Source organism: Aythya ferina, assembly GCF_964211825.1.
Source record: "Aythya ferina genome assembly, chromosome: 3".
NCBI classification, from domain to species: Eukaryota; Metazoa; Chordata; class Aves; order Anseriformes; family Anatidae; genus Aythya; species Aythya ferina.
Genome location: NC_140298.1, coordinates 14,679,647 through 14,694,221, shown reverse-complemented (window position 1 = coordinate 14,694,221; position 14,575 = coordinate 14,679,647). Strand labels below are relative to the sequence as shown.

The window sequence follows — 14,575 nt, the reverse complement described above, 5'->3', positions numbered from 1 at the left end:
ACACCACCAAATTCCTCAACAGAGTTGCATTAATTTGGATTATGCTGGAGCCTGAGGTAAGAGCAGACTGATTATTCCTGTTCGAACACCTATCAGGGTGGAGATGGGGTAAAAGATAGCCTTATTTTGTATTCAATTAGTCAATTTTCAAACCATTCTCACCCCATGCTTTGAATGACAGAATATCATAGAGTTAATTATTATCAGCATATATTACATTACAAAATTTCTACTTCCTCGCACATTAGCTGTACTCATTCAGCCACCTCCACCCTCCCCTCCACTCATCTCCCCTCCCTTCCTTTCTTTTACCCTCCTCTCCCGTGTTAGTTTGTGCCTGTAACAACACACAGCCTGAAAATAATGTTAAATAACAGATATAGATACAATTAAATTTCAAACTGAGAAGTTTCCTGTGAATCTGAATGTTTCTGAATTGTATTATATAAATAATAACATAATAATATATAATAATAATATTTTAAATATGGACATGAACACTTTTCACCATGACAGGATCAAATAAAATAAACGTATTCAAGAGAACATGATTTATTTGCTCATTTTCCAGAAAGCAAATAAAAGCTTATTTTATATAACTAAAATGTCTTTGAATCATTATGTTTATTAATAAAGCCAATACTTTCCTTGTTAATCTACTGTTTACATAAAACTTACATACATATGTACTTAGCAAGGACAAATTCAGTAATGTTGTTTTATTTCTTTCACGAGAAACTCTGGAAGAAATTGGCATATTCTTAGGAGACTATATCAACAGTAGAGTGCCAAACATCATCAGATTGTGACTAATTCTCGCTCCATTTTACATCTTAAATATTTTTGCCTTGTATTTGTTTTGTGCTGTCTGAAGGTAGATTTTTGAGTGGGCGCTTCAGAGCAAATATAAGCCTGTATGCTTCACTGCAGTTCAAGAGCACTCTTCTCTTCACAAATCCCCTCCTACTGCTTCCTTTCTATCTACTCAGTGCCTCAGCCTGTCATGAACTAGACTCTGTAAGTCATTTAGCACCCTTCTTCAAGAAGGCTCAGGCTCTGCCACCTTATACATATGAAAGAGCAACAAGATGCCTCCTCCAGATGCACTCTACCAGCAGTCTCATGAGCTAATTTACCAATAGAGAATCTCAGAAAATGACTTACATTCTTCCTTTGTCCTTTTTTATTTCCTTTCCCGTTTTCTCCTCTTTTCTCTTCCTGCTCTTTTTCACCCAATTATGAGTTTGATGGGGTAATGCTCATGAGTCCTTTTGTGTACAAAGCTGTAAAATACACTCCCCAGGCTTGACAGGTCATTCAGCTCAAGAACAACATCTCTGCAAAAGTGACAGAAAACCATACATCACAACAACTCCATTGCAGTGACAGGCAATCGATGAAAACAAGATAATATCAATAAAATGCATATGAAGGTTATGATGTTCACTATTTCTGGCCTGCAACATTGATAAGATGTCAGTGACAAAACAGTAGGAATTGACAAAGCTGTGACACAGATTTTCTAAAATTGGGATCACCAGGTGTTTGTCAATAACAAACAAACAAACAAACAAAAAACATCAGAAGAAGAAACACGAAACAAAACAAAAAAAACACAACAGACATGCTTCCTGGCCACTTGGGAGCTGTTGGTTAAGGAGTCAAGTAGTATAAGATTAGGGCTGTTTAATGTTAACACAGCAAACTTCCCAAAAGACTTGTAAAAAAAGAGCTCATTAGGGGCAGAACTGACAGTGAAGGTATTTCCTGCAGCTGAGCTTCCAAGACAAAGTGCTTGTATATAAAAATATGGGGTACAGGGCAGGAAAGAGTGCGTTAAAATATATGACCGTGTTTTCTATATTGAAAAGGGGATACTTAAGGGGATACTTAATAGAAAACCCTGCAGCATCAAATTTAATCCATGTCTGACGTGCAGCATCACCCCACATTGTACATTGTAAGATTTTAAGATGCAAACTTATTTTCTTTCCAAAAGGTTTCTTGATTCACTGTAAACAAGCTAATTTGCTTAGATATTGAAAAATATTAAATGATACAAAATTTGTATCTAACGAGAGCCAGCTTTGGAATTTTCTAGTAGTGAATGAAAGTGTAATTAGCATGTTACAATTAAAAATATAATATAGTAGTGTATGAATTTGACATCTCTGGCTGTGCTTCATGATAATGTCTCCACTGTTTTGGCACAGTTGACTTTTGACTACATTTCAACAAAATTTAGTTTGAAAGTATCTAAAAATCTCCCTGTTTGTGTCATGAGACTCACTCAGCTTCTAAGAAGCGTAGAGATATTCTTACCATCTCTGCTATGTAGCCATCCTTGGGCTGTGCCACTTGAGCAGAATAAAATAAGATTTAGCAAACTGGCCTACCTTCCTTTCTCCGCAATCATTATTTTATCCTTACACATACAACTATATAATTATGCAAAACCCTTCAGAAAGTAGCTGAGAACTAAAACATAACTGAGAAAGAAGCTGCCTGAGTCAGGGCTGCGGTGGGGCGGGGTGGGCAACAGACAAACCACCACAGTTGAGAAAAATAAGCAAAGGGAGTCAAACACTGCTCTTACTCTTTGTCTTTTGCAGGAACCAAGACGGATGGGACTGAATGATCTGCCACTGCAAAAAGTAGTGAAGAGCTTTCTTCCACAGGAAGTCATCTAAACTCCTATTTCCTTGAGTGTGTTCTAAGCACAGTATTACCCATAATTAATCGTAAAGTTGTGCAGGCTCAAAACAATATTCCAAGATCACTTCTGTGATGCCAGCAAAGTCTTTATTTGCTGAGCTTAAATAGTTAATGGTCCTTTGACAGAAACACAGCTACCACCAGATCTGAAACTCTAGAGCTCCAGAAAGATCCAGTATTTCAGGGATGCACAGTCCCAACTAGCAGTGCAAGATTAAAACCTGGATTTAGGCAGACAAACAGACATCTCTTTTACAGGAAAAACAAAATAAAGCAAAACAAAACAAAACAAACTATCTAGTAGATTGGACATTATTTTTCAACACGTTTTTTTTTTGTGGTAAATTCACTATGCCATATTAGTAAGACACGCTGGTTGGCTGAAAGTAAAGGAAACTTGAAAGAGCCAGAGAAACACCAACTGACAGAAGTACACTCAAAAACTTTTCTTTCAAAGGAACCTCATAACATATGGAGCCCAGGTGTTTTTTACTGTCTAATCAGGCTTCCTGATATAATGAAAGTTCATCCAGAATGACAATTTTTCATTCATGTGATGCTTCTTGCAAGAAAATGGAAAAAGCAAATAATGGTAAAAGAGGATCAGCTTAATCCATTTCAGCTTAACTGTGCAGGTGAACTTGGGAGGAAATGATATTGAACCAAAATCTATGAAATTTTTTCCCTCTTCATAAAACCTCTTTTAAATAGCAAATATTTGAAGATTGCCCTGTATTATTGATGCTGCTAATTAGCTAATGAAATACTCTGGTTGTGCTGCTACCTCTGGCATTTCTATCTGTTTACAGTATAAATAACTTTACCACTGTCCCGACTCATAATTTGATTACATATCATATGTCCTATACAGCACATTAAGCAGCACTTACTCCTACAAATATCAGAAAATACCTGCCCAATACTGGCCAGACTGGTTTTCCTGGTAGCAATGGTTTTGCACAGCATGCCAAAATTTGTCGTGTATATGAGCATCACCTCACTGACAGCTACAGTGTCATGGCAATGGAATGTAGCTACAGCTACATTCATGGCAATTAGAATGGTGTTATTGATGGTAATCAAAGATTGACATCACCTCCTGCTCAGCCCATGTTATTTGATATAAAAAGAAGCTCAATTAGATCTGTGTTCAGAGTCTGGGTTTGCATTAAGTTGTGGAAGTGGCTATTAATTGGATATTCTCATTTAAGTAGGTAAAAAAAAGGCATTTGGGTAGTTGTTTTCACTTTTAATGAGAGCACATTTTATTCGTAAGGTCAGAAGTGTGACATGTTCTATCTCGTGTTACAAAAATAATGATGGTTTGGGTCATCTGAGATATACAGAGATAAGCGCAAAAAAAGGAAAAGCAAGACAGAGAGACAGGTATAGGCCTGCTCTTGACTTACAAGAATCTTTTTCTGTGTAGCCATCACTAAAATTCCAGGCTGCTAAATACCTTGAAAAATAAAACCACATGCATTGTTTTGGAATGGGAAACAAATATCTTTTGTAGATCAGGCATTTAAAATAACTGTTTTGATATTCAGGCAGTACCAAACAATGAGACAGCTTGTCAGTGCTTCCCTTATAAAACACCCATTTCTTTTAAAAAAAAATATCCCATTTATTGTCAGTTAAAATGAAAAACATTTAAATCAGCTTGTCTATTTTTGAAATGATCAGCAAAAATCAAAACAAAACAAAATGTTTTAACTGTTTCCAGGTTCTATTTATACTTTCTTCATACTTCTTTCTAACAAGCACTTTGCTTTCCAGAGGAAAATTCAGGAAAGCCCATATGAAGCATTATGTTGTTTTAAGCCCAGTTCTGCTAATTAATCTATTTTCCTGGTTCACAGACTGGACAATGAAGATGCATTAATTTTAAGATTTAGGAAGCCATCAGCAGTGTCATTTCCCATTGCTTTCTGGATAGCACATTGAAGATATTTGCCTCATGTCCTCTTTCTCCTTCCTATTCAAAACACTCAGATTGTGGTTGTATTTGCACACCCAGAGGCAAAGGAATCTGCAGAGAACTGTCTGATTGTACCCCAAAGTGAGCAGATAACCTAAGTAGTAGGTTTGTTTATAGTTAATTTACTGCAGAACAGACTCCAAAAGAAATTATCCGCACCTCTCTCTAAAAAATCAATGTGACTATTTGCAGAGTAAGGGTATGGGCAGACAAGCAAGTTTCTGTTGGGTGAATTGCTCTGTCAGCTAAAATACATGAAGAAGGGATCAGCATGAGGTTGCTGATGCAGTCCAACCTAGTTTACTCTGAGCAAATTGGTTGAGTGCCCATCCTATATCAAAATGTTTTCTGCAGTGACTCACACATTTATTTTGAAATACAATATCTGCTCTTTAATTCATTGATACCAGTGTTCAGAGAAGCATTGTCAAAGTCAGTAGGGTTACATGAGCATGAGAAGGGAATCAGGTCAGCAGTATTTCAACTAAAGCAACAGCTAAGACTAAATCCCACACAAAAGCCTGCTCAAGAAAATATTTATAGAAGCTAGCAGATCTGCCGCCTATCAAGTGGCTCCCTCCACAAAAGCACCAGTTGAACCACCTGTTCTACCGTAGGTCAAACCTGTCTTTAAATGCCAGGTCCGACAGGCTGGCTGCTAATGCCAAGCCAAGAAATGGAAGTCTGCAGGGCTTTCTCTACTTCTTGTAGACTGATGACCTTTCCAAAACCTAATTACAAAAAACAATGTATTGATGTTTGGGGATTGCTCACTATAATCGTAGGCTGCACATTTGTAAAAAATTTTGTACAGTAACTATTTTACTTGCCATATAGGCTATGTGATATTTTGGTAAGATCTGTGTAGTATGAGGTAAAGCATGGCAATATGAAATAGTGGCATCCTTTGAAATAGTTGCTGGGAAACAAAAGGAAAGGATAAAAAAAAATGAATTTATATTAAGTTTTATCACTGTCTTACAATGAAATGTTTGATAAAGAAAAGAGCTAAACTCAGGTTTCTAGTGTGCTTTTATAATGACATCACTCTTATAGCTTCCATCAGTTCATGTTTGCTCATAGAAAACTGAGAATTATAGTTTCCATCTTAGAAAAGAGTAAGAGTTAAAACAACAACAACAACAACAAAAAGACAATAAAAATCGCAGAGGGCTAGAAAAACAAACAAACAAACAAAACACCACAACAACAAAACAACAATAAATCGCCTTCCAAAATTCCAAACAAACAAGATCAGAAATCTAAAATTCAAAAAAAAAAAAAAAAAAAAAAAAAAAGAGGACTTAATATCACCTATTCTTGGATCAACCAATAACTGAACTTGACAGTATGAACCTTAGATACATATTACCTAGGATATGAGTCCAGTCACTTAGCAGTTTTTATCTTCCATCCCTTTGGGAGTGCCAGTGCTGCCCTCAGCCACACCAGGCCAACCCTGTAACGAGAAATGGAGTTTATGCTTCTCTTCCAGTTTCCTTTCCACCAAATCATTGTGATGGCTATTAAGTCAAGTTATAACATCTGGTGATCACATGATTTCCTTTTCCCTGAAAATATCTGTAATCTGCTCTTTATCTGAGTCCCAAAGAAGAAGGAGAAGCAGTGGGTCCAGGAGCATCCCTGTGGAGTTAGTTTCTGTGGAAGTCCCAAAACAGCTGGCAATACTGAGTTTCCTCCTGTTTAATCCCCACATAGCCTGTGCCTCCCCTTAAGTTTTATCCAGCATACTTAAGTCTAAACATGGGCTTATTTAAAGACACACAAACTGAAAAGGATCTAAATAAATGGATAGCTTAAATCTAAAAAGGATCTAAAAAGGATCTAAATAGGATCTAAATAAATAAATAGCTTAGATTTAAAGCAGATCAAAGAAGGCCTCTAAGCTGACAAGTGAAAATGAGGCTCTTAAATCATTACTTATTGTTATCTAGGCCTTATTGCTATCTCCTGTTATAAAAACATTTCACAGATGACATTTAAGTGAATATGGTAGTATTATAATTATACATAACATATACTTATGAAATATCAAAATTTTGAGCTACTCTGAGGTTAGGAGAAAGGGAAGAAAATGTGATTATTTCTAATTATCTGCATCCTTTTATTTTGTCATACATGAAAAGTTCCTGTGTACTATACATTTATTTGCCAGTTTACTGTATAGTCAAAATGTCTCCTTTACAAATAATTTAACCTACCCAGTTAGACAAAACAGCATCCCTGGAAATTAGTTCAGTCCAACTAGCAATATCAGCTACATAAATAAATGAATTAAAGTATACTTGTATCAAGTATCAAAATACTGTTTACAGATTGTTCAGCTGTCTTGGAGATGATAAAATTCACATGACAGTACAGTGTGGTGAAAGAGTCTGAAAATAGTGTAGACATCCACGTGTAGGGGTGCATTTATGTGAAGACTGTAAACATTCTGGTCAACCCAAAATCAATTAGATCAAGTGTACTGCTAGGAAACATGGCCATGTTACTTCCTGAGCTGAGGTGGCTTACAGAGACACAAGTGTAGATACCTGAATATTGCTCCCTACTATTTCTATTTCTGAGATATTTTCTGTATCCTGCATTGTGCTGTTCAAAACCTTACTCTGTCCTGTTTATGAATTTTGAAAAGAAAAGCAGTATCATTTAGTGTAAGGCAGAAACACAGCTAGCAGTCAAGGAAGAGGGCACTGGAAGGAGCAAACTATCAACAACAACAACAAAAAAAGCCATTTGATACTAGAGTGACTAATCTCTGCCAAACAGAAAGTTTAACTCCAAAGAACATCCCACATAATTGTTGCCATATTTCTTCCATTGCTGGTACAGCTGCATGACATTGTACTGCACTAGAATAGCACAAAACACTACTAGGCATAAGTTTGTTCCACTTGGAGATTAACATTTATTGTTAATCAGATTTCCACCATGTCTATATATATAGCTATTGTTCTGAGATTCTCATTCTCCTCAATGAACATAGCTATGGCTCTTACAACTCCATTGCTCCTAAAACAGAATGACCCCTTTGAGACAGGATGTGTTGCATTCCTAGTGACATGGCAGTGCTAGCAAGAATAGCTGCCAGAAGACAGGGGGTCATTGTCATTTGCACAAAGGTTTGTACCTTTGTACCTAAGGAATGAAGCCTTGTGAATCTACACATTCCCAAAATAAAATATTAATGTTTTCATCTGAGCTATAGAAAGAAAGCAATTTCAAATAATTTTTACTCTTTATACTTTCTTTATGAATATTTTCTACATTAAGCTTTTTATCACAGTCATGTTCCAGTCTGAGAGAATAAACATATATAATTTTGGAATATCCACTAGAAGAGAAATTGTGTTTTCCATTCCTCACAATCATTGTAAATTCTACATACAGTCATCATTGTGAGCTTAAAATACAGTGAGGAAATATTTTTTGTATATTTTTGTATCTGTAGCAAGTAGCGTCTACAGTTATGGAATTCAGAAAATTTCCCTGCTGAATTTTCACAAAGGATTTATCTCAGTTCGGCTTTTAATAGGAACTGTTTTCCTGAGTTGGCATTTCCTGGTAAGAATTTGCAAGTACTTTTTTCTGTGTTGTAGTGCATGAAAAAATCCTATTCCAAAAGCTCTCATGCAATATAAGCGTATCAGCTATGCACATGTTTATCCAGTTGTCATTTATAAATACGACATCATTGGTCCAAGGCCTGCTTTGGCACAGAAAACACTGTCTGTGTTTTTGTGTTTTGTTTTTTTTTTTTTTTTTCAGTTTAATTTTTCTTGTGTGTTCCTAACAAATAAGAAAGTTGAAGAATAATTAAAGCACAGACCAGTACAAAAATAACCTCAAAGTAAACAAGTATGCTTAAGCAATATAAACGATAATTTATTTTACAAGCAGAGATTAAAAGAGCTTCGTTTGTTCAGCTTCTCAAAACAATGTCTGAGAAGGGATATGAACTGTTCCCTACAAATGTATCTGGGCATGTAAACATGAAAGGAGAGAAAAATTACTTCAGCAACCAGTAAAATATTGGCACAATGACAAATGAGTATAAACAAGCCATGAATTAATTATAGTTAGAAATTAGGATAAGTAGAAGTACCTCTTCTTTCAGGCTGATAATAATAATAGTAACAACAATAATAATAATATTCTGCCCAGTTGCTCTGTATTCAGCCTGAAAAGTATGTTCATCTTATGCTTGTTACAAAAGTAAATTTGTGTGAAAGCATAAATATGTGTACAATCTGACATGTATCCTGTAACATTCACTATAGGATACAGGATAATATAGGATATAGGATAATATAGAATATATAAACCTAACCATAAAGGTTTACCTCATCAGGCTTGTGAAAGGCAAAATAAAAATATTAATATTAATAATAAACTAACAGAAAAGTGTGAATATCCTTACACCTTCTGTTTTTTTTTTTTGTTTGTTTGTTTGTTTTGTTTTGTTTTGTTTTGTTTTTAGTACTAATTTTAGATTCTGTGGGGTCAGATTACTACTAACCTTCCCAAAAGGGAACAGGGTGAATAAAGGCCTGCCCCTGGACTCCCACACCATAAAATCTCACTCTGCCCATATTCTTCCCCAAAGCTAAAAGCACTCCTTTCCTCAGTAAAACATGTTCCAATACAAAAAATAAAAGAGCAAAAAAATCATCTTGGCATACCAGAGATGTTTAAGGGATATTTTGCTCCCCCAAGGTAGAGCAAGTCCTCATTTTCCCTACCATGAAGCAAGTTTTGTAACGGACAGAGAAATCAGCTTTCTTGACAAATATTTATTAAGCTTGAGTCTTTATTACTTACCCATGTATAAACTGTCTGTAAATGTATTTTTAAAACGACTATGTTCATCCTATACTTCAAATTATTCATAAACATGTCCAAGAAATAATAATTCTTCTGCAGACTGCTTGCAAAATGCATATTTATCTGGAATTGAAAATTCATGCTATGTAGCTAATTGGCCTTCACAGAGGACTTAAGCAGGCCTGAGGGGTGTCTAGGGTTTGTGCATTTCCTCCAAATGAATTTACATTTCTAAATTCCTCAGTCTACTTTATCTGGAAATCAAGTCTCTCCCACTATCCCCTTCCTACGTGTACCTCAGTACAATATTTGTTTGTTTTGATCCACTTTCTCCTAAAATAATGAAACACATTCATTCTCCCTCACTAAGATAAAGCTTACTTTAAAATATCTTTAATTCAGTTTAGAAATAAGTTAGCTGTCAAAAAATGTATATAAAAAAGCTTATCTTTCACTTAGATTTCTAGACAGATATTCATCTTCAGTTTTTCTCCAGTAAGATCAATTTTCTCCATGTGACTTTTAGCTCAAAATTTTTATTTCTACATGCATTGTACATTCTTTAACTGCATAACATTTAGACCTCTTAAAATGCAAAGTGATTTAACCAGTACTAGGTATGACTATTAATCTTCCAATACTAATCACATTTATCAATAATGCCCCATTATGTTACAATGAAAATGTAAGAGAAATAATGTATAAAAAATAATAAAGAAATCTGTTTGGTTCCATAATGTTACTCACTGCTTTCAGATAAAAATTGTAACCTTTGTAGGCAAGGAGATAATAATCATATAAGAATTAATTTTAACTTTTCTCTCCCTCACCATTCTCATCAATATTTAGAAAATTAATTTGTCAATGTCTTTTCAAGAAAATGTAAAAGCTTTCAAATCTCAAAACCCTGCTATAACAATTTTTTTGGCAGGAATATTTTTGAAAATTTCTGGATGGTCTTTGACTGGGAGTTCTGAGACCTGTCAGAACTTCTGAATGTGTTATGTTTCCAGTATTATAAAAATATGAGTGACAATACTGGAAGAAATTTTCACAAAACTGGACTTTGGACAAACTTCAAAATTATTGACCAATATTTAGAAGTATTTAGTTTCAGTTGTGAGGATAAGTAAGAACTATTAGTGTTCAGAGCAATCAGAGGCTTTGGTTAGATATATATGTGGCAAACAATCTAGTAAAAGCTATTAAAAATATTACTAAAAAAACAAACAAAAAAAGCACATTTCACATTCTAACAGATATTCTGTGTTAGTAAATAGAGTAGGGCCAGGCAAATTTAGAAAACTGTAGGTATACCTAGATTTAGGACCAGCAGGTGTTTTTATTGATATTTCTAAAAGTAGTGGTCTGCTTGTGGAAACATTAGTTTTTGAGGTACAATTGATGACTAGCAAATCTTACGCAGTCCTGCCTAACATGCTGCTCATGGTGGCAGTTTAAGGTATGAGTTACAATGCAGAAGCTCAGATAACCTGAACAATGTAATTACTGAGAAAGGGCATGTCAGGTAGAGAGTGTCTGGACTCTCATTTTATTTCTGGAGCTGATGAAAGCTGCAATTTGTTACTTAGTTAAATCCAGCAGATTAATGACCTATCAAATTAGAGATGTTGTATACTGCATCAAAGTCACAATCAAGTTATTCAGATCCCCAATCTACTAAATGAAATCTTTAATTTAGCAAACCATATCACTCATGAAAAGCATTCCTTGATCAGCCATGCTAGGATGCTAATCAATATCATCATCCCAGCTAAGGACTTCACTGTAATTAGGTCACCCAGGATAGTGGGAAAGTAGTATGACAGTGCAAACCCTCATGAGTGGATGAATTACTTCAGTGTAAAAATACTCCATAAATGTGCACCATTCCGAGGCTAATCCCTGGAAATAATCTGTAACTTTTATCAGTTTTGATTTAGAACACTACAATATGGACTATTAACCCCAAGAAATCCCTGGTTTGAAACACAATTTCAGAATAAATCATCACAATGTATCAGAGAAAGGGATCAAAAATCATCACAAGGTGTCAGAATACAGCATCACAAGATGTCAGAGAAAGTTGTAAAGTGCAGTTCTGCAGATTAAGGTCTCTTCTCTATAGGGCAGATGCACAGAGTTTGATGCAGAAAGATTTTGAAACACTTGGGTAAGTATTGATGTTCCTTTTGCACATACAAGCAATGATGTTCATGTTAATAATGGGATTTTTTCCCTTGATTTAATTCAGTCATTTTGTTGTGGACCAGGTGAATATGAGACTCATCAGCACCCAGATTACATTATACCTGAACATGTATAAAAAGTAGGTGTAGAGCTTGGAATCATAGAAATAGTAGATCAAAGATGGTAGAAAGAAAGGAGGAGTAATGGGATTTCTTCCATAGCCACTTAACTGTACAAGAACAAGCAACACATTAGATAAATTCTTCATGAACCCTTGCAGCAATGTTATATGTACTGCATTTGCCACTGGTATATGTATTCAGAGATGGAAGGAAAGCCCAACTGTAGTACTTAGAAATAGTAAAAGATGGGAATCCCCCAGCTGGACTATCTTGGGGATTTAGGTAGATGCAAGTATTTTGCAGGTGTTGGAGCAAAGAAATATATAACCAGGTTTGTGACTAAAGAAGGTCTTGACCAAAAATTTTCCTTAAGAATGAAATGGCTGAAAAGCATTCATGCTGTGGGTAAATTCACTACATGTCCTTACAGATTATGGGATGAAATGTTAGCCCAGAGTTTCATCAACCATTGTGCTTCTATTGTGCTTCTTCTGTGTAGTCATTAATTCAGAATTCAGGCAGGATGAGCACTATGAGCTGCAATATCCTAAAGCACCATGTGTTTCTGCAAGCTTTGAGGCTAATTGACCCTTTGTTTTTCTTCCCTGTATCTCAGTGAAATAGTCTGCATTTAAGTTCATTTCCAAAACATACTAACTCTCTTTGTATGCTAAATGTCTATGTCCACTGCACATTTCTTCCAGTAAGCTCTGGACTGCATTTTGATAGTGATACTGCCCAGGCTGGGGCTGTGCATAGCTGTGAACAAAACCACACCATCTCCCTTAAAGCATTAGGACCATGGGGATCAAACAAAGGGATGTTTCTGCCATGAGAAAATCATTTTCTGTGGGGAAGGTAAAGATGCTGTTGCAGTTCATTCTGTAAGGGAGTGGAGAGAAAGCAATGTTCACTTTCTTTGGAAACATGACCTGCACAGAATCTTATAACAATTGTCCTTGGAAGCCAATCTCTGGAAGATCAGTTCACAGGATTAAATAGTTAGGTACAGTACTAACACTGAAGGCTTTGTCTGATTCTTAATATTTGGTTTGGATTCATAGACAGGCAATTAACTAAAATTAGGAAGTATCAGAGAGGATGCTATTGTAGCAGATTTCTCATATGTTAATTTAGAACTAGCAACAATGGTATCCAGGCAAGTATATTTAAATTTAAAGGCATATTAAGCCTCCTGATCTGAAGGAAGAGCGAATACAGAATTTATCAGTCTTTTTCAATATTAGCCTTCTTTCTCCTTTTAATTTTGGAGCATTTGCTTCCAAAATTGTGTCTGGCTCACAAACACAGCCAAATGGATGGCAGAATCAGTAACATTCTCAGATTACTAAAATTGATCAAAACATGAGTATTCTGTATATTGGTAAATTTTATTTCTCTTTACTAAAGAGTTTCCTACAGTCTACCGCTAGGGATTGGATTTAATCTGAGTGTTGCTTAAAACAAGTGTATTCTCCTAGGTACAAGAATACATCTTATTACTTGAAATATGCTTGAACTTCTTTCAAAACTACATATAATTTTGAAAAAAAAAAAAAATAATGTTGGAGGTGAAAAGCACACTGCACAATCTCAGAATCACAGAATGGTTAAAGTTGTAAGGAACCTCTGGAGGTCATCTAGTTTGTCTAGTCCAACCGCCTGCTCAATCAGGGATACCTACATAAGGTTGCCCAGGACTGTGTCCAGATGGCTTTTGAAGACTGAAAAAAAGAAGGCATTCAGTACCCTCGCCTTTTCACTGTCCCAGGTAACCAGGTCTTATGTTTCCTTTTGCAGAGGGCCCACACTTTCCCTAGTATTTCTTTTGTCACTGAGGTACCTATAGAAGTCTTTCTTGTTCTTGACATCCCTGGCCAAACTGTATTCTGAAAGGGCTATAGCTTTCTTAGGGAAAGCTATAGCTTTCCCTAGCTGCTCAGATATATTCTCCATATTCCCCCCCCCCCAGGCTATCTATCCGTGCTTCCACCCTCTGTAGGCTCCCTATTCATCCATGCAGGCCTCCTGGCATTTTTGTATGACTTCTTCTGTCTCACTGAGCAATTATTAAATACTAACAGGCTTTCTTGGGCCTTTCTTCCCTCCAGGGCTTTATCTCACTGTACTCTACCAAGAATATCCTTGAAAATGGCAAAGTCTGTTCTCCTGAAGTTCAGGATAGTGAGCTTGCTGTGTGATCTCCTAGCTGCCCTAAGGATCTTGAACTCTACGATCTCATGGTTACTGCAAGTCAGAGGCTCTACAAGTCAACGTATCACAGATAAGAGCCTTTCTATCCCCTGTTCTTTTCCTTGGATTCCACACAATTTACTGCACTATCATACTCACCCACAAGACTAATTTTCTTATTTTAAACCAGCATCTCCCAAGGACAATAAAAATCTTACATGAGCAACCTGTCATAGTAACAAAGGATCTTCCTAGCTTGTCCTTCATTTTGGAAAAGCTATGTTATTGAATCCTGATCGTGGAACAGGTTTTAATGTTCAACGTTTCCCAAAATTCTGACTTTCCTTTATTGACCCATGCCCCTGAATTCTGAGTATGCCCTACACCTCCTCATATAAGGGATATGGATTCTGTTAGAATAAAATCAGGACATTTCCACAAATTTAACATGCAACAAATAAAATCTGTCAAAAGAAAGGCAATAAGGTTGCAAAACTAATCATTGTAAACTTAGAGTGCAGCCAGCCCC

At 35.9% G+C, this 14,575-nt stretch overlaps 1 long non-coding RNA gene across 7 annotated transcripts in view; it reads right to left on the bottom strand.

Moving 5' to 3' along the window:
* The window catches only part of LOC311433680, a 476,332-nt gene that overhangs the window by 93,117 nt on the left and 368,640 nt on the right, over positions 1–14,575 (bottom strand). For 6 of the 7 annotated variants that reach the window (XR_014690896.1, XR_014690897.1, XR_014690899.1 and 3 more), the window contains 2 exons: positions 6,069–6,155; positions 1,165–1,337 (listed from right to left, as the gene is read on the bottom strand). This is a non-coding gene — a long non-coding RNA (uncharacterized lncRNA). Of the gene's footprint in view, positions 1–1,164; positions 1,338–4,124; positions 4,175–6,068; positions 6,156–14,575 lie in introns of all 7 variants that reach the window. The other variant, XR_014690898.1, reaches the window with a different exon arrangement.